The sequence below is a fragment of the Tursiops truncatus genome, chromosome 1 (assembly GCF_011762595.2).
Source record: "Tursiops truncatus isolate mTurTru1 chromosome 1, mTurTru1.mat.Y, whole genome shotgun sequence".
Taxonomy (NCBI): domain Eukaryota; kingdom Metazoa; phylum Chordata; class Mammalia; order Artiodactyla; family Delphinidae; genus Tursiops; species Tursiops truncatus.
Window position 1 is genome coordinate 68,030,742 of NC_047034.1, and position 20,407 is coordinate 68,051,148.

A 20,407-nucleotide genomic window follows, 5' to 3' on the forward strand; every position below is an offset into this window, starting at 1 on the left:
ACTCAGTACTTTCACTTCCAGGGCCTGGGTTAAATCCCTGGTGGGGGAACTAAAACCCTGCAAGCCACCTGGTGCAGCCAATAAAAAGAAAGAAATGAGGAGAAGGATAGTCCATGATATTTAACCCATATTTTTACGCTTTCCATTGCTCTTTCTTTATTCCTGATGTTCCAAGTTTCCTTCTTTTTTCTTTCTGTTTCAAGATATTCCTTTAGCCATTCTTTTAGGGTAGGTCTGATGGTGACAAATACTTTTAGTTTTCCTTTACAGTGAGGATGTCTTGATTTCACCTTCATTTCCTGGGCATAGAATTCTATTTTTTTCACAAATAAGATCTTTTATTTGTCACCATTGGAAGTCTGATTTTTAAACAGATTATTGGACTGGTGGCTCATATCCATCAGTTCACTCAACTTTAGCACCTGCTGCATCCCCAGTAGCTTTTCCAGAACTACTACCTTCACTATGTAGCTCCATGAGTTTTCCCAATTCAAACTTGGGCTTCTTCAGCATTTTTACTTTTCTAACAAAGGCATCATGGAGTGGATAAATAGATTGGAAGACCTTTTCTGTCTTTCCCAATGCTGCCTGGAATGAATTTATTTACCCTGTTTCAAGTCATTTGTCTACACCTCTTGGGTCATGATTTTCATCATCTTCTTGCGGATCTGGAGGACCTGCTGGTGTTGGGCATAAGAGGTCTTCCGAATCTGATTGTTGCGTTTTTTAGTAAAACCCGTACAGAATAGACGAAGCAAATAACCATAGGTAGTCTTGACATCAGTGTGAGCTTCAATCATGGTCTGACATTTTTTGACCATGGAGCACATTTTATCATGGGTAAGATCCATGCCATGGAAATTAGTCGGGCAGTTTTTGCCCTGAACATCCTCAGTAATTAGCATGAATTTTCTAAATGCAACTTCATCATTCTGCAGATCAGCAAGGCTCACTTCAAAAATATGACCCTTGAGGCCATCAGATGAGATTTTGGTTCCCTGAGTTCTCGTGACTAGTGTTTTCCCAATATTTCTTACATTGAACATAGCTGGTGCTTTCATATCATACCAATCTTTCTTAGAAAATGGGTCAACTGCTTTCTTCTTGGCTCCCTTTTTACCACCTTTTGTAAGGCACTTGATCTTGCCGACCCTGGGTATAGAATTCTAGATTGACAGTTCTTCTATTTCAGCACTTGAAAAATGTTATGCTACTCCTCTTGCCTGCATTGGTTTCTGATGAGAAATCAGCAGTCATTTAAATTGTTTTCCCCTCTAGTTAATGTGTTGTTTCTCTCTGTTATGAAGATATTTTTTTCTTTTTTGTTAGTTTCCAGCTGGTTGATTATAATGTGTCTTGGTATGTATTTCTTTGAGTTTCTTTGGGGTTCATTCAGTTTCTTGAATCTGTAGATTTGTGCTTTTTGCCAAGTTTGGAGAAATTTCAATACTTTTTGAATAGTTTTTCTTTCTTTAGCCCAGCATTCTTATTTTTTCTCCTCTCATTCTGAGACTTTGATAACAAGAATGTTAGATCTTCTATTATTGCCCCCATAGAGCTCTGAGTCTCTGTTAATTTTTTTCAGTCTGTTTTCTTTCTGTTGTTCAGGTTGGGCATTTTCTATCTTCAAGTACACTGATTCTTTCCTTTATAATCTCCGTTTTGCTATTAAGCCCATCAAGTGACTTTTAAATTTCATTTACTGCATTATTCACTTCTAAAACTTCCCTTTGTTTCTTCTTCATATATTCTGTTCTTTTGCTGAGACTTTCTAGTGGTTTTGTCTTTTTTTTCATTTCCGGGGTTTTATAATTACTTGTTGAAGTATTTTTATGATGGCTGCTTTAAAATCCTTGTCAGATAATTCCAACATCTCTCATCTTGGTTTTGGTGCCTATTGATTGCCTTTTCTTCATTCAAGTTGATATTTTCCTGGTTTTTGGTATGATGAGGGATTTTTGACACTGTGGTGGTGGGGTAGGTGATGTTATTACCACTGGGTGGTTGTGAAAATACAAATTTTCCCTTGTCCTTGCTCAATAACACCCCAAGCAAGAGAGGGAAGTAGTGCCTCATTACTTCAGGGTGGGAATGGAAGTTCAGTCTTCCCAATCAGCCTCTTCTGACGTCACCTCAGTTGGGAAGAGGAGGGATTCCTCCTTACTGCCAAGAGAGATGGAGGTCTAGGCCTTCCTCTTGGCCTTGCTGATGGTGTGGGGTCCCACATTTTTCCAATGGCATTTGGCCAGAATAAGGTGATTATTGCCTAAAGGCTTCTATCTTGCTAGGCCATCTCTTTTCTCATCCTTTGCCAAGAGAGAGAAGAGTTCTCTTGGGATTGGCATTTCTGGGTTACAGACTTGTTTAACACACAGCCCAAGGTATATACATGACAAAAAGGAAACCCAGGGAACTAACCACCATGTCATTCCTTGGATCTTGAGGTCCCTATCCAGTACTTCTTCTCTCCACCTTTTAGAATCTTCTTGTGTTTGTGTTTTATATATAATGTCCAGGATTTTTGGAAAAGTAGAGAAAAATGTGCCCACTTCATCTTCTCTGGAATGAGTAGTCTGATCATGTGTTTTTATAACCTTTCTAATCTATCTATCTATCTATCTATCTATCTATCTATCTATCTATCTATCTTTCTCTCATGGAAATAATGGTGGGATCTTTAAAAATGACTTCTTGTTAATTGGTAAAATCTCAGAAGATTTAATAAAAACTTGGCAAAATTCAGTACTCACTCATAATTGCAAAAATTTGTAGAAAACTACAGCAAACATAATATTTAGGTAGTGAGCCTTTAGAAGCAATACTATCAAAGTCAGGAATAAAGCAGGAATTTCTCCAGTTACTGCTACTATCTATTAATTAACTGGTGTCTTGGCCAAAGCAATGAGACAAGAAAAATAAAAATGTATGTGGATTAGAAAAGGAGACACAAATTATCATGTTTTTAGATCACATTACTGCTGATGTAGAATATCCAAAGGAATCTGCAGGCAAATTATGAGAGCTAATAAAGGAGTGAACAGGACTCCAGCAAACAACCATATCGTATACAAGATATTATTCTAACTTGGCTCACAGGTTAACACTTGTTTACTAATCTTGACATAGTTCAAGATTACCTCCTAGTAAGTCCTCAGTAAATATTAGCTATTATTTTAATTATAATTCATTTAAAATAGCTTCTAATCAGTTATAAAGAGCCAGACCTTGGGCTGTAAGTGTAAACAGATGAAGTCCCAGTCTTTTTTTTTTTTTAAGTCTTTATTGAATTTGTTACAATATTGCTTCTGTCTTTATGTTTTAGTTTTTTGGCCGGGAGGCATATGGAATCTTAGCTCCCTGACCAGGGATCAAACCCACACCACCTGCATTGGAAGGCAAAGTCTTAACTGCTGGACCATCAGGGAAGTCCCCTAGTCCCAGTCTTTATGTGAGGAATGCTGGTGAGCCATATGCCTGCTGTGCATCTGCACTTGCCCTCTGCCCTCTGCGTTGATGTTCCAGCTCCCTCCCCACTACAGAAAAGCCACCTGACTCATTCAGGTAGGTCACAGCACTCCTAACTGATACCTCATCTCTGATTCCCTGACTCTTTGCTGTTGTCTGCTGGCACAGATATGTGTGCCATGTGCCAGGCTTAGGTAAGAGGGATGGGGGAGGTAGGTGGGAGATGGAAGGTGTGTGTAAGTTGACAAACATGGAGATGTCTGTTACACCTAGTCTCTGTTTCCACAGAGCTCATGACACAAATTGTAAGTTCTGACATTATAATCATATACAGTAGTCCCTTGGTATCCATGGGAGATTGAGTCTAGGACTGCTCACTCCACACCAAGATACCCTGGATGCTCAAGTCCCTTACAATCACCCTCTGTATCTGTGGGTTCTAGAAACATGGATATGGAAGGCTGACTGTAATGTAAATCTTTTTCAAAAAAAAGAAGGGGGGGAATTGGTAGAATCTCAACATATTTCAGTTACTTAGCAGCTGTGCAAATTAGTATAAACAGATTTAAAAATCACTCTGGGAGCCATTTTGTGGAAATTAAGGGGGATTTTTATATAAAATACTATATTTTGATGTAAAGAAGGTACACTGTGTTAGCACATTAAGATGAAAATCACATCAAATTGATACTAAGACTAGAAAGCACACTGGAAGAACTTGCTACCATGTGCCCCTGACAAGCTGTGGCCAGATCTGATCTCATGTAAGTAGTCAGTATTGACTCCACAGCTAAATTGGGCAAATGAATGCAGTTACAGTTAGTAAAAACTCACAGAAAGAACACACAGATATTGTGATTAGCAAGTGTATAGAAAAATTCAGTCTTAGAAGAGACAGGAGTAAAATGAGCAAGATGGTAGTGTGGGATTTTTTAGTGCCTGTCCCCTCCTAGAAACATCAATTTGAACAACTCCAGTGGCTCCAGGCAGCTTCTGTGACAACAGGCTCCTGGTGGACTCCAGTGAACCAAGCCTCCTGGACCACCCCAGAGCAAGCCAGCTCCCTTAGATCATGACTATTGTGGCCCCAGCTCCCAACTAGCTCCCATGAATCTATGCTTCTATGAACCCAGACTCCAGCTGGGCCCATGCTACCACACCCCAAGCTGCCAGCCTGCCCCAGTGCCAGGCTGGCCCCTGCAGACCTAAACTTTAGATAATCTCTTACAGACCCAGGCTCCTAGTCTGCCCTCCTAGTAGTGCCAGATGACTTCCCTCAGGCCCAACCTTCAGACCAGCAGCTGTAGCCTCAGGCTCCAGGATCACCCTAGGTCCAGGCCAATCCCCATGTCCACAGCCTCCAGGCTGGCTCCCACAAAACCAGGTTCCTGGCCCATTCCAGCACCTGACTGGTCCCTTTAGACCCAGATGTCAGGTTCATCCCACTGGTACCTTGGTAGCCTTGGTTTAGATCACATTACTGCTGATGTAGAAAATCCAAGGGAATCTGCAGGCAAATTATGAGACTAGCCTTGGTTGACTAGCCTTGGTAGCCTTGGTTGACCCCTGTGGTCCTAGAAGACAGGTCTTCCCATTTGGACACAGATCCCAGGCTCCCCAACACAGACTTATGCATCAGACCCACCCAAGTGAACACAGGCTCTGGGCCCAACCCATGGACCCAGGCACAAATGAACCCAAGCACCAGGCCTGCCAGTCTGCTGACCCAGGCACCATACTTGCCAGTACAAGGACTCAAGAAGTAAGCCCACTCAGGATCTCTGGATCTCTGATGGGCTGACTGGTAAATGGCTTTGCCTGCTGAAGCTAGTCTTTAAAGACTGGAAGAGGTGCCTACTTCCTCAAATGTGCAGACACCAATTCAAGGCCACAAGGATCATGAATAATCAAGGAAACATGACACCATCAAAGGAAACTAATAAAGCTCCAAAGGCTGATGCTAAAGAAATGGAGATTTACAAAGTGTTTGACAAAGAATTCAGAATAATCTTCTTAAATTCAGTGAACTCTAAGAAAACACAGAGAGACAACTAAATAAAATTAGGAAAGCAGGGCATGAACAAAATGAAAAGTTCAACAAAGAAATAGAAACCATAAAAAAAAAAAAAAAACACAGAAAAACCCAAAACAGAAATCCTATGTTGCAGAATACAGTAACTAAACTGAAAGAGTCCATAGAGAGCTTCAACAATAGACTCAACCAAAGAGAAGAATTAGTGAACTAGAAGACAGGTCCTTTGAATCATTCTCTCGGAGAAGAAAAAACAATGAAAAAGAGCAAAGAAAGCCTATGTGAATTATGGGCTAACATTAAAATAAACAATCTACACATGTTTGGAGACCCAGAAGGAGAAGAGGAGGAAAAAGGAGCAGAAAGCTTACTTAAAGAAATAATGGCTGAGCAAGATCCTTTTTGACTCACCTCCTAGAGAAATGGAAATAAAAACAAAAATAAACAAATGGGACCTAATGAAACCTAAAAACTTTTGCACGGCAAAGGAAACCATAAACAAGACAAAAAGACAACCCTCAGAATGGGAGAAAATCTTTGCAAATGAAGCAAGTGACAAAGGATTAATCTCCAAAATTTACAAGCAGCTCATGCAGCTCAATGTCAAAAAAACAAACAACCCAATCCAAAAAAATGGGCAGAAGACCTAAATAGACATTTCTCCAAAGAAGATATACAGATTGCCAAAAAACACATGAAAGAATGTTCAACATCACTAATCATTAGAGAAATGCAGATCAAGACTACAATAAGGTATCACCTGACACAGATCAGAATGACCATCTTCAAAAAATCCAGAAACAATAAATGCTGGAGAGGGTGTGGAGAAAAGGGAACACTCTTGCAGTGTTGGTGGGAATGTGAATTGATACAGTCACTATGGAGAACAGTATGGAGGTTCCTTAAAAAACTACAAATAGAACTACCATATGACCCAGCAATCCCACTACTGGGCATATACCCTGAGAAAACCAAAATTCAAAGAATCATGTACCACAATGTTCATTGCAGCTCTATTTACAGTAGCCAGGACATGGAAGCAACCTAAGTGTCCATCGACAGATGAATGGATAAAGAAGATGTGGCACATACATGCAATGGAATATTACTCAGCCATAAAAAGAAAAGAAATTGAGTTATTTGTAGTGAGGTAGATGGACCTAGCGTCTGCCATACAGAGTGAAGTAAGTCAGAAAGAGGAAAATAAATACCGTATGCTAACACGTATATATGGAATCTAAAAAAAAAAAAAGCTTCCGAAGAACCTAGGGGCAGGACAGGAATAAAGACACAGATGTAGAGAATGGACTTGAGGACACAGGGAGGGGGAAGGGTAAGCTGTGACAAAGTGAGAGAGTGGCATGGACATATATGCACTACCAAACGTAAAATAGATAGCTAGTGGGAAGCAGCTGCATAGCAGAGGGAGATCAGCCTGGGGCTCTGTGTCCACCTAGAGGGGTGGGATAGGGAGGGTGGGAGGGAAACACAAGAAGGAAGAGTAATGGGGATATATGTATATGTATAGCTATAAAGCAGAAACTAACACACCATTGTAAAGCAATTATACTCCAATAAAGATGTTAAAAAAAAAAAAAGAAAGTTCTAAAAAACCACAAAAAACAAAAAGAAATAATGGCTGAGAATTTCCCAAATCTGGAAAGAGATTTTGACATCCAAGTTCATGGAACTAATAAGTCATGAACATGTTGGTCATTTATGTCTTCTTTGGGAAAAATGTCTATTCATGTGCTCTGCCCATTTTTAAATCATATTTTTTTCTATTGAGTTGCATGAGTTCCATATATATGTTTAAATTGAAGTATAGTTGATTTACAATGTTGTGTTACTTTCTGCTGTAAAGCAAAGTGAATCAGTTATATGTATACAGATATTTACTCTTTATTAGATTCTTTACCCATGTAGGTCATTACATAGTATTGAGTAGAGTTCCCTGTGCTATACAGTAGGTCCTTATTAGTTATCTGTTTTATATATAGTGGTGTGTATATGTCAATCCCAATTTCCCTGTTTAACCCTCCCCCCTTCCCTCCCGGTAACCATAAGATTGTTTTCTACTTCTGTGACTCTATTTGTTTTGTAAATTAGTTCGTTTGTAGCATTTTTTTAAGATTCTACATATAAGTGATACCATACGATATTTGTTCTTCTGTGACTTTCTTACTTCATACTTTACTCAGTATGACAATCTTTGGTCCATCCATGTTGCTGCAAATGGAATGATTTCATTCTTTTTTAGGGCTGAGTAATATTCCATTGTATATATGTACCACATCTTCTTTATCCTTTCCCCTGTCAATAAACGTTTAGGTTGCTTCCATATCTGAGCTACTGTAAATAGTGCTGCAATGAACATTGGGGTGCAGGTTGCATGAGTTTCTTATATATTTTGGATGTTAACCCTTTATCAGATGTTTTGCAAATACTTTCTCCAATTCAGTAGGTCACCTTTTCAATTATTTCTTTTGCTGTGCAGAAGCTTTTTAGTTTGATGTAGCCCCACTTCTTTATTTTTGTTTTTGTTGTTTGTGCTATTGATGTCATATTCAAAAAACCATTACCAACACCAGTGTCAAGGAGTTTTTCAGCTATGTTTTCTTCTAGGAGTATCACAGTTTTGGGTCTTACACTTAAATCTTTAATCCATTTTGATAGTTTTTGTGACTGGTATAAGATAGGGATCTAATTTCACTCTTTTGTATGTAAATAACCAGTTTTCCCAGCACCATTTATTGAAGACTATACTTTTCCCATTGAGTATTCTTGGCTCCCTTGTCAAATATTAGTTGACTGTATATACATGTGTTTATTCCTGGACTCTCAATTCTGTTCCATTGGTCTATGTGTCTGTCTTTATGCCAGTACCACACTATTTTGATTATTATAGCTTTGAAATAAAGTTTCAAATCAGAACATGTGATGCCTCCAGGTTTGTTCTCCTTTCTCAGGATTGCTATGGCTACTTTTGGTCTTTCATGGTTCCATATAAATTTTTCTATTTCTATGAAAAATGCCATTGGAAATTTGGTAGAGTTTGTACTGAATCTATAGATGGCTTTAGGTAGTATGAATATTTTAACAATATTAAATCTTCCAGTTCATGAACACAGGATATTTTTTCACTTATTTATGTCTTCAATTTCTTTCATCAAAGCCTTGTGATTTTCAGTATACAAATCTTTCAACTCCTTGGTTAAATTTATTCCTAAATAGTTTACTATTTTTGATGCTATTACAAATAAGATTGTTTTCTTTATTTTTCAGCTAGTTCATTGTTAATATATAAAAATGACTCATGATTTTCCCTTGCCAAGCAAACCAAAAATATACCAATGAAACAGATCCTGTTGTGTTCATAACCATCAAGTGAATAGCTCAAACCATTTCTTAGAAAGATATATATAGATCCCTACAATAAAATCTTGCGGCTAGTTAAAAAAATACAATTGATTTTTTTATGTTGATTTTGTATCCTGCAACTTTACTAAATTCCTTTATTAGTTCTAACAGTTTTTTGGTGGAGTCGTTACGACTATTTAGACAAGTTTGCTTCTTGCTTTCTAATTGGATGTCTTTATTTCTTCTTCTTGTTTAATGGCTCTGGCTAGGACTTTCAGCTCTACGTTGAATGAGAGTGGTGAGAGTGGGCACATTTGTGTCCACTTTCTTAATGTTAGAAAGAAAACTTTCAACCTTTCACCACTGAGTATATCGTTAACTATGGTTTTGTCATATATGGCCTTTACTATGTTGAGGTACATTCTTTTTATACCCCATTTGCTGAATTTTTATTATAAAAGATGCTGAATCTTTTAAAATGCTTTTTCTGCATCTATTAAGATGATCATATGACATTTATCTTTCATTCTATTAATATGGCTTATCACATTTATTTATTTACCTGTGTTGAAATCCCAGGGATAAATTCTTCTTGATCACGATGTATAATCCTTTGAATACGTTGTTGAATTTAGTGTGCTAGTATTTGGTTGAGAATCTTTGCATCTATATTCATCAAGGATATTGGCCTGTAGTTTTCTTTTCCTGTAGTTCCTTATTTGGCTTTGGTATCAGGGTAATGCTAGCATAATAAAATGAGTTTAGGGATGTTCTCTCCTCTTCAAATTTTTTGGAAGAGTTTGAGAAGGACTGGTGTTAATTCTTTTTTAAATGTCTGGTAGAGTTCACCAGTGAAGCCATCTGGTCCTGGCTTTTTCTTTGTTGAGAAGTTTTTGATTACTGATTCAATCTCCTTTCTTGTCATTGTTCTGTTCAAATTTTCTATCTCTTCATTATTCAGGCTTGACAGGTTGCACATTTCTGGGAATTGAACCATTTCTTCTGGGTTATCTAGTTTGTTGGCATATAGTAGTTTATAGTAGTCTCTTGTGATGTTTTGTATTTCTGTGGTGTGAGTTGTAATGTCTCCTCCTTCATTTCTGTTTTTATTTATTTGAGTCTTCTCTCTTTTTTTCTTAGTCTAGATAAAGGTTTGTCAATTTTATCTTAAAAGGAGATGGCATGTTTACTGGAACATGCAAGAAATTTACCTCCTGAGAATATAACAGCACAATCAGTGTTATAAATCGTTCTACTCAAATAATGGGAGCAGTGGAGGGTGACTAGAGAATAGTGTGACAAATGAATGGAATTTAATGCCTCCCAGAACATTCACAGAAAAGTAGAAAACCACTGTTTTCTCCAAAAGGGGAGAAGTTCTTGGTACTTCAGTCTACACTTTCTCAACCTCTAGAAAGTCTCTGTGTGAAGGTTAGCCAACTGAAGTTGGGGGCAGTCCCTAAAAACTGCTTCACTTCTGACACCAATTACAAGTTCAGGGGGCTTCCCAAAACCACACTCTATTTTGATTACTCACTAGAATTCACCTCACATGTGAAAGGTTCGAGATTTGTAACCAGGTGGAAATACCAGGCTCTCCAGGCAGTTCTGGAGAGCAGCAAAATGAGCCTCACCCTCGCAGGCCCCTGTGAACAAGAACAGAGCTGGCCTAGGGGATTAGTGCACACAGCAGGGCTTGGGTTTGAATCCTGGTTCTGCCACTTGGCCACTGTGTGAGCTCTTTGCTGTGCTGACCTCTCTGGGTCTCTCTCTCCATTTGTTAAAAAAAAAATCACCAAAATCTTCTATACTCATGGTTATGATTTATTATAGGGAAAGGATACAGATTAAAATAGCCAAAGGAAGGGATGCTTGTGTAAGAGTCCAGGAGGGTTTTAAACATGGATCTTCCAATTGTCCTCTTCCCATGGAGTCATGAACAACGTTAACTCTTCCTGGCAGTGATGAATGACAATATACATGAAGTATTGTCAGTTAGGGATGCTTACTCCAGTCTTGGTGTCCAGAGTCAGTGTTGGTTCATCATTCAGGCTCCAATATTACTGATCTCGATTTTCAGCCCTTCAGGAAGTTGAGTTGATATATATGACCCAAAGTCCCCACGTTGAATCACATTTTTGATGTGGCTTAAATCCCCTAACCTAAATCACATTGTTACTATCTGACAGGTGCAAGCTCCCCTGGCAAACAAAGACACTCTTATCAGGCTTGACATTCCAAGGGTTTAGAGATTACCTCTCAGACTTGGAGGAAAACCATCTTTGGCTGAGCTTGTTTATTAGAGCGATAAAGCTGTGTAGACCACACAAGAGTGAGGGAAGAGTGAGGCCTGCCTTGAGACTCACTCTCCTGTGAGGGAACTATACATCCAGGAGGTAAATGGTGGTGATTTCCAGTCAGATAGCTGGATAGGGGAGAACCACCAGCACCACCAGACCTGAAAATTCTACTTTCTGCTGCAAAAATGTAATAAAAGACTTGAATAACATCTACAGAGTTGAGGAAGGTGCAGATGATGACCCAAGAACTCTATTGCCACTTCAAGTCATCATTTAGTACAAGGGAAAAGAAGGAACATTCTCAGATGCACAAGAAATATGCCACCCTTGTGAAGTTTTAACTGAATGAGCTAGAGTCAATGCATGTTTAGACTGGTATGCCAATTGCTTATACTGCTATCAACTTTATCTTCTTGATATTAGAAAAATTCCATCATAAATAACATGACAGGGGATAGATGAAGCCACAGAAAAAGAGTAAATCATTCAGGGACCATATGTGAGAAGAGAAAGGATGAAGGACACAATTCTGGGAACTGCCAGTAATAAAGATGAACACAAGAAATAGAATCAGAGAGGTAGAAATAAAACAGGAGTGGAGTTTGGGATTAGCAGATGCAAACTATTATATCTAGAATGGATAAACAACAAGGTCCTACTATATAGCACAGGGAACTATATTTAATATCCTGTGATAAGCCGTAATGGAAAAAATATTAAAAAGTATATATATATAACTGAATCACCTTGCTGTACAGCAGAAATTAACACAACATTGTAAATTAACTATATTTCTATAAAATAAAATTAAAAAAATAGGAGTCTCTCATGTGTATTTGTCTACAATTTTTTTCTTCAACAATATATAACAGATTTCTTTTAGATCAATACCATCTGTTTTGTCTCATTCTGTATTACAGATCCATATTGTTCTATAGTATGTTTATACCATAATTTATTCACCTAACCTCTTATTGATTGGTATTTGTAAATTATTTCCAACTTCTTTCATTGTGAATTATGTTGTAATGAACATTGTTTTATGTCTCACTTATCCTTATGCAATTGTGCTAGTATGTGTGTATACAGATTGTTACAAATAGAACAGAGTACCAAGGGTATCAAACAATTAAAATTTTGACAGGTAACACCAATTTTTTCTCCAAAAACTCTGCACCAATTTATACTTCCATAAACAGTGTATGTGCCTTGTTTCCTCTAATTTTGTCATCACTGGAATCTATCAGTTATTTTTTTCCAATTTCATAGGAAATACTATCAATATCTGTTTAATTTATATTTCTCTGATTCCTAGAATGAATGTGCATTTTTCATGTTTTTTAAGCATTTTCTTATTCTTATTCTATAAATTGCTGCAATGAACACATCCCTGTATTTCATTTCTGCAGTATTTGACATTGTTAACATCCCAGTTCTTCAAATTCTCTAATTTCCTACTGACCTCCTTTAAAACACTTTAATTTTCTTCCTACTTTTCTAGTGAGTTGTTGTCAATCTCCTCTGTGTATGTCTCTTCCTTTACAATTCTTTAAATATTAGTATTGCCAGGATGCTATAGACTGGATGTTTGTGTGCCCCTCCCCTTCCAACACCCTAAGTCTTCTGTTGAAACTTAATCTCCAGTGTGATAGCATTAGAAAGTGGGGCCTTTGGGAGATGATTAACTCAGGAGGGTGGAGCCCTCATGAATGGGATTAGTGGTCTTTTTTTCCTTCTAGTTTCATTGAGATATAATTGACATACAGCACTGTGTAAGTTTAAGGTGTACACCATAATGATTTGAATTTTGTACATCATGAATGATTATTACAACAAGTTTAGGGAACACCCATCGTCTCATAAAGAAACAAAATTAAAGAAATAGAAAAACATTTTTTTCTAGTGATGAAAACTCTTAGGATTTACTCTCTTAGCAAGTTTCATATTTAACATACAGCAATGGTCATTATATTTATCATGTTGAACATTACATTCCTAGTACTTATTTATCTTATAACTGGTAGTTTGTAGCTTTTGACTGCCTTCATCCAATTCCCCTCCCCCCAACCCCAGCCTCTGGTAACCACAAATCCAATCTTTTTCTATGATTTGTTTGTTTGTTTTTAAAGTGTAATTGACCTACAACACTGTGTTAGTTCCTGTGCCACAACATAGCAATTTGGTGTTTCTATACATTTCAAAATGATCACCACGATAAGTCTAGTTATGATGTCATCATACAAAGATATTAGTTATTGACTATATTCCCCCCATTGTACATAACTATCTACCTGTATCTATCTGTATATACACACACACACACATATAGTTATTTTAAGTTGCTGATCTCTTAAATTCAAATGCATTTGACAAACTTGCATTTTCACTCCCCCCAACACACTAACTGTTCTTGATGTCATATTTTACATCATTTTGTTTAGTGTATCCCTTAATTACTTATTGCAGATATACACGATTTTATTACCTTTGTCTTTTGCCCTCCCTCCTAACTTTATACATGGCTGATTTACTGTATATTTGCCTTTACTAATGAGATTTTTCCTTTCATAATTTTCGTGTTTCTAGTTGCAGCCTTTCTTTTTCACTTAGAGAAGTCCCTTTAACATTTCTTGTAAAGCTGGTGTGGTGTGATCTCTTTTAGCTTTTGCTTGTCTGTAACATTTTTGATTTCTCCATCAAATCTGATTGAAAGCCTTGCTGGGTAGAGTGTTCTTGGTTGTGGTTTTTCCCTTTCATCACTTTAAATATATCGGGCCACTCCATTTTGGCCTACAGAGTTTCTGCTGAAAAGTCAGCTGATAGCCTTATGGGAGATCCCTTGTATGAAACTTGTTCTCTGCCCCTTGCTCTCTCACTTCTCCTTCTGAGACCCCTATAAGGTGAATGTTAGTATGCTTGACGTTGTCCCAGAGGTCTCTTAAACTGCCCTCATTTCTTTTTGTTCTTTTTTTCTGTTCCTTTACACTGATTTCCCTTACTCTGCCTTGCAGTTTGTTGATCCATTCCTCTGAATCATCTAATCTACTGTTGACTACTTCTAGTGTATTTTTCATTTCAATGATTGTATTCTTCATCTCTGGTCTTCTTCATATTTTCTAACTGTTAAAAACTTCTAACTTCTCATTCTTTTTATCCAGTCTTCTTCTGAGTTCTTTGAACATATTTATGATCATTAACTTGAACTGTCTATAGGGTAGATTGCCTATCTCCACTTCACTTAGTTCTTCTTCTGGGGTTTTATCTTATTCCTTCATTTGGAAGATATTCCTCTGTTACATCATTTTGCTTAATTTGCTGTTTTTATTTCTATGTATCTGTAGGTTGGTTATGTTTCCTGTGCTTGGAGAAGTGACCTTTTGGAGGAGACCTCCTATGTCTCACAGTAGCGTATTCCCCTCTGGTCACCAGAGCTCTATGCTCTAGAGTTGTCCCCTATTTGGGCTGTGTGGGTCCTTCTGTTGTGGCAGGCTGACTACTGTGGGCAATCTGGTAGATGTGGCTGGCTCCCAGTCCAGTTGGTTGCCATGTTCTGTCTTGTGTGGAAGCTGCTGGCCACTGGTTGTCAGGGCTGAGTCATGAGGCTGATAGCTGCAGGACCTCAGGTGGTTTTGTGTCTAGTGCTGGGCCACTGGTAGGCAGAGCCAGGTCAGGCATGGGTGGTTGTGAGACCAAGGGTTCCATATCTATTTTCAGTCTACTGGTGAGCAGAGCCAGCTCCTGACACAACTGGCTGTGGGGTCTAAATTGTCCCAAGACTAGTGTTGGCCTATGATGAGTGGAGATGATCCTAGGGCAGCTGAGTGAGGGGTCCAAGGTGTCTTGAAGCTGGGGTTGGCCTGCTAGGGCCAAGGCCAGCAGGTCGTAGGGTTGGTGCCTACCCACTGGTGGATGAGGATGGTCCTGGGGCTAGTACCAGTTCATTGGTGGGCACAGCCAGGTCCCAGGGCCTCTGACTGCAGGGTCCTTGTGTTCCCAGGGCTAGTGTTGGTGCACTGGTATATGAGTTGTGGTGCACTGGTATATGTATATGTGCCCTGATGGGCAGGGTATGGTCCTGGGATGGCTGTGGGCTCAGGAGGCCTTAAGGCAGAAGCCCTGCTAGTGGCTGGGACTGTGTTCTCGACCAGCTTGCTGCTTGGCTTGAGGCATCCCAGTACTGGTGCTGAAAGGCTGGTGGGTGGGGCCAGGTCCCTGCACTAATAAGCTAGAGGGAGAATTCCAAAATGGTGCTTGCCAGCACCAGTTCCCACATGGTAGAACGAGTTCCTCAAAATGGCTGCCTCCAGTGTCTATGTCCCCAGGGTGAGCTACAGTTTCCTCCAGCTTCTCCATGAGGCTCCCCAATATCAGCAGGTGGGTCTGATCCAGGCTCCTTTCAAATTACTGCCTCTTCCCTGGGTCCCTGAGTACAGGGAATTTTGTGTTACCTTTTAAGACTGGAATGTCTACTTCCCACAACCCTCTCACACCCCTGAAAGTAAGCCCCATTTGCTTTCAAAGTCAAACATTCTGGGGGTTCATAGTTCTGGTGCAGGACCCCAGGGAAGGGGAGCCCAATGTGGGGCTCAAACCCCTTGTTCCTTGGGAAGAAACTCTACAATTATAATAGTCCTCCCATTTGTGAGTCACCCACCTTGGGTTATGGGTCTTGACTATACTGTATCTTCACTCTTCTACCTGTCTCATTGTGGCTCCTTCTTTATATCTCTAGTTGTAGGAGATCTTTTCTTCTAGTCTCCCAGTTTTTCTCATCAATAGTTGCTCTGTAAATAGTTATAATTTTGTTATGCCCATGAGCTCAGGGTCTTCCAACTCCACTCTCTTGGCCCTGCCCTAGATTAATACTTTTAAAAAAGAGACGTCAGAGAGCTCTCTCCTCTTTTCTACCATGTAAGAACACAGTGTGAAGATGCCCGTCTATGAATCAGTAAGTGGACTCTAACTAGACACTGAGTCCGTTGGTTCCCTCATCTTGGATTTCCCAGCCTCCTGAACTGTGAGAAAAAAAATGTGTGTTGTTTAAGCCATATAGATAATGGTATTTTTGACATAGTGGCTGGCATGGACTAAGCCACAGGGGATGCTCCTCCTCAGCCCCCTTTTCACTTTACATTTTCTTTCCAAGAAATATCCTTCTAGTACATGGTATGACTTCAACCACAATTTGTGTGCTGCTTATACATGTATCTGGTATGTAGCTCAAGTGACTCTTTTTAGTCCCACATCCATATATTCAACTCTGTCATAGACATCTTAATCTTAACGTGTCCCAAACTGAACTTATCATCTCTCATGTCCCAACTTGTCCCTTCTCTTATCTTGGGTTTGATCACCCAAGTCAGCAACCAGACTCTTCCTTTTCCCTCTCCTTCAACTAGCATATAAAACCAGGTATCAAGTTTTGCTGAATCTGACTTCTTCCATTTATCCACCCCCCTCCCCGCCCCACTTCAACTAAGGCCTTCATTATTGCTTAGCTGGATTCTTCCAATAGCCTTGGAATATCTCCTTGTTTCTAGTCTCATTCTCCTCTTCATCAGTTTAGTTTCTAACGTGTGAATTGAAGTATAACACTCCCCTGCCCCAAATCCTTTCTTTACATCTCCTTGAAAGACTTCAGGATAAAATCCAAACTCCTAATCTTGGACACTAAAACCTTAGCACTATGGACCTGGTTTTCTTTCCTTTTCTTTCAACCACATTAAAACATCCTCAGTTTCTTGAACTAGCTAAGTTCTCTGGCTTCTCAGATATTACCATTGTTCATCCTCATTATGTAACATACTTCCCCCATTCTTCAAAGGAACCACACCTATTAACTTCTCTCCCAGCAGTCTCCTCTGATAACACAGAGTTATATTATGCAGTCATTCTAAGTGACCCCATAGTTTCAGAACTACATTTTAATGCTTTGCTTCTCTAGCTGGTTCCTCCATGAGACTGCGAGCTGCTTAAGAGCAGAAAAGAGTGTAGCTTTTATTTCTACATCCTCAGATATAGCTCAAGAAATATCCAATAGATAGAAGGAAGAAGAAGAGCAAAGGAGAATCTGGCATTTACCTCCACTAAAATAGTGCTCACCAAGATCAACGTTACCAGTGACCACACAATTACTAAATGCATTGGACATAATTTTTGCTAATCTGGATACAGTTTTGAAACTCTTTTCCTTGTTTCTTTGTATTGTTTTTTGAGACATTGCTTTCTCTTAGACTCCTGTCTATCAGATAGATCTTTCTCATTTTCCTCTTCGGGATCCTTTTCTTCTGCTTGCTTCTTAAATATTAAGCTTACCTCCTACCTCAGGATAGTGTCCTGGGTCTCCAGATCTTTTAGTTTCACTGGAGACCGAGGTCCAAGCTGGAGCTTACTCAGACACCTGCAGTGTTGTACTGCCGCCTACTGGAACCAGCAAGAGGCCAGCCAGCAAAAGTAGAGCCCCTCATCCTAGGGTGTTGCAAATAGGTTTTGCTATTCTCTGCTGGCTAAGACATCAAATGCTTCAGCAAATCACTGGGCAATAGGGAGATTGGTTCAAGATGGCGGAGTAGAAGGATGTGCTCTCACTCCCTCTTGCAAGAGGTCCTTGCAAGAGGACCAGAATCACAACTAACTGCTGAGCAATCATTAACAGGAAAACATTGAAACTCACCAAAAAAGATACCCCACATCCAAAGACAAAGGAGAAGTCACAATGAGATAGTAGGAGGGGCGCAATCACAATAAAATCAAATTCCCTAACTGCTGGGTGGGTGACTCACAAACTGGAGAACACTTATACCACACAAGTCCACCCACTGGAGTGAATGTTCTGAGCCCCACATCAGGCTTCCTAACCTGGGGGTCCAGCAATGAGAGGAGGAATTCCTAGAGAATCAGACTTTGAAGGCTAGTTGGATTTGATTGCAGGACTTTGACAGGACTGGGGGAAACAAAGACTCCAAGTCTGAAGGGCACACACAAAGTAGTGTGTGCATTGGACCCAGGGAAAGGAGCAGTGACCCCATAGGAGACTGAACCAGACCTACCTGTTAGTGTTGGAGGGTCTCCTGCAGAGGCGGGGGATGGCTGTGTCTCACCATAAGGCCAAGGACACTGGAAGCAGAAGTTCTGAGAAGTACTCCTTGGAGTGAGACCTCCCAGAGTCCACCATTAGCCACACCAGAGAGCCTGGGTAGGCTCCAGTGTTGGGTCCCCTTACACCAAGTGACCAACAAGGAGGGAACCCAGACCCACCCATCAGCAGACAAGCAGATTAAAGTTTTACTGAGCTCTGCACACCAGAGGAACAGTCAGCTCTACCCACCACCAGTCCCTCCCATCAGAAAACTTGCTCAAGCCTTTTAGATAGCTTCATCCACCAGAGGACAGACAGCAGAAACAAGAAAAAGTACAATCCTGCAGCCTGTGGAATAAAAACCACGTTCACAGAAAGATAGACAAGATGAAAAGGCAGAGGACTATGTACCAGATGAAGGAACAAGATAAACCCCCCAGAAAAATAACTAAATGAGGTGCAGATAGGCAACCTTCCAGAAAAAGACTTCAGAATAATGATAGTGAAGATGATCCAGGACCTTGGGAAAAAAATGGAGGCAAAGATCAAGAAGATGCAAGAAATGCTTAACAAATATCTAGAAGAATTAAAGAACAAACAAACAGAGATGAACAATACAATAACTGAAATGAAAACTACACTAGAAGGAATCAGTAGCAGAATAATTGAGGCAGAAGAATGGATAAGTGACCTGGAAGACAGAATGGTGGAATTCAGTGCTGCAGAACATAATAAAGAAAAAAGAATGGAAAGAAATGAAGACAGCCTAAGAGACCTCTGGGACAACACTAAATGCACCAACATTCAAATTATAGGGGTCCCAGAAGGAGAAGAGAGAGAGAAAGGACCAGAGAAAATATTTGAAGAGATTATAGTCAAAAACTTCCATAACATGGGAAAGGAAATGGCCACCCAAATCCAGAAAGTGCAGAGAGTCCCATATAGGATAAACCCAAGGTGATACACGCCATGACACATCGTAATCAAATTGGAAAAAATAAAGACAAAGAAAAATTATATTGAAAGCAGCAAGGGAAAACCGACAAATAACACACAAGGGAACTCCCATAAGGTTAACAGATGATTTCTCAGCAGAAACTCTACAAGGCAGAAGAGAGTGGCATGACATATTTAAAGTGATGAAAGGGAAGAACCTACAACCAAGATTACTCTACTGGCAAGGATCCCACTCAGATTTGATGGAGAAATCAAAAGCTTTACAGACAAGCAAAAGCTAAGAGAATTCAATACCACCAAACCAGCTCTACAACAAATGCTAAAGGAACTTCTCTAAGTGGGAAACACAGGAGAAAAGGACTTACAACAAACCCATAACAATTAAGAAAATGGTAATAGGAACATACATATCAATAATCACCTTAAACGTGAATGGATTAAATGTTCCGACCAAAAGACACAGGCTCGCTAAATGGACACAAAAACAAGACCTATATATATGCTGTCTACAAGAGACCCACTTCAGACCTAGGGACACATACAGACTGAAAGTGAGGGGATGGAAAAAAGATATTCCATGCAATGGAAATCAAAAGAAAGCTGGAATATCAATACTCATAGCAGATAAAATAGGTTTTAAAATAAAGAATGTTACAAGAGACAAGGAAGGACACTACATAATGATCAAGGGATCAATCCAAGAAGAAGGTATAACAATTATAAATATATATGCACCCAACATAGGAGCACCTCAATACATAAGGCAACTGCTAACAGCTATAAAAGAGGAAATCAACAGTAACAAAATAATAGTGGGGGACTTTAACACCTCACTTACACCAATGGACAGATCATCCAAAATAAAAATAAATGAGGAAACAGAAGTTTTAAATGACACAATAGACCAGATATATTTAATTGATATTTATAGGACATTCCATTCAAAACCAGCAGATTATACTTTTTTCTCAAGTGCTCATGGAACATTCTCCAGGATAGATCACATCTTGGGTCACAAATCAAGCCTCAGTAAATTTAAGAAAATTGAAATCATATCAGCATCTTTTCTGACCACAACGCTATGAGAATAGAAGTGGATTACAGGGAAAAAAACGTAAAACACAAACACATGGAGGTTAAACAATATGTTACTAAATAACCAAGAGATGACTGAAGAAATCAAAGAGGAAATAAAAAAATACCTAGAGAGAAATG

At 39.3% G+C, this 20,407-nt stretch overlaps 1 pseudogene; it reads right to left on the reverse strand.

The window, feature by feature from the left end:
- Nucleotides 1–366: 366 nt before the first annotated feature.
- Nucleotides 367–4,862, reverse strand: LOC101330371 (small ribosomal subunit protein eS1-like; annotated as a pseudogene).
- Between the last annotated feature and the right edge of the window lie 15,545 nt (nt 4,863–20,407).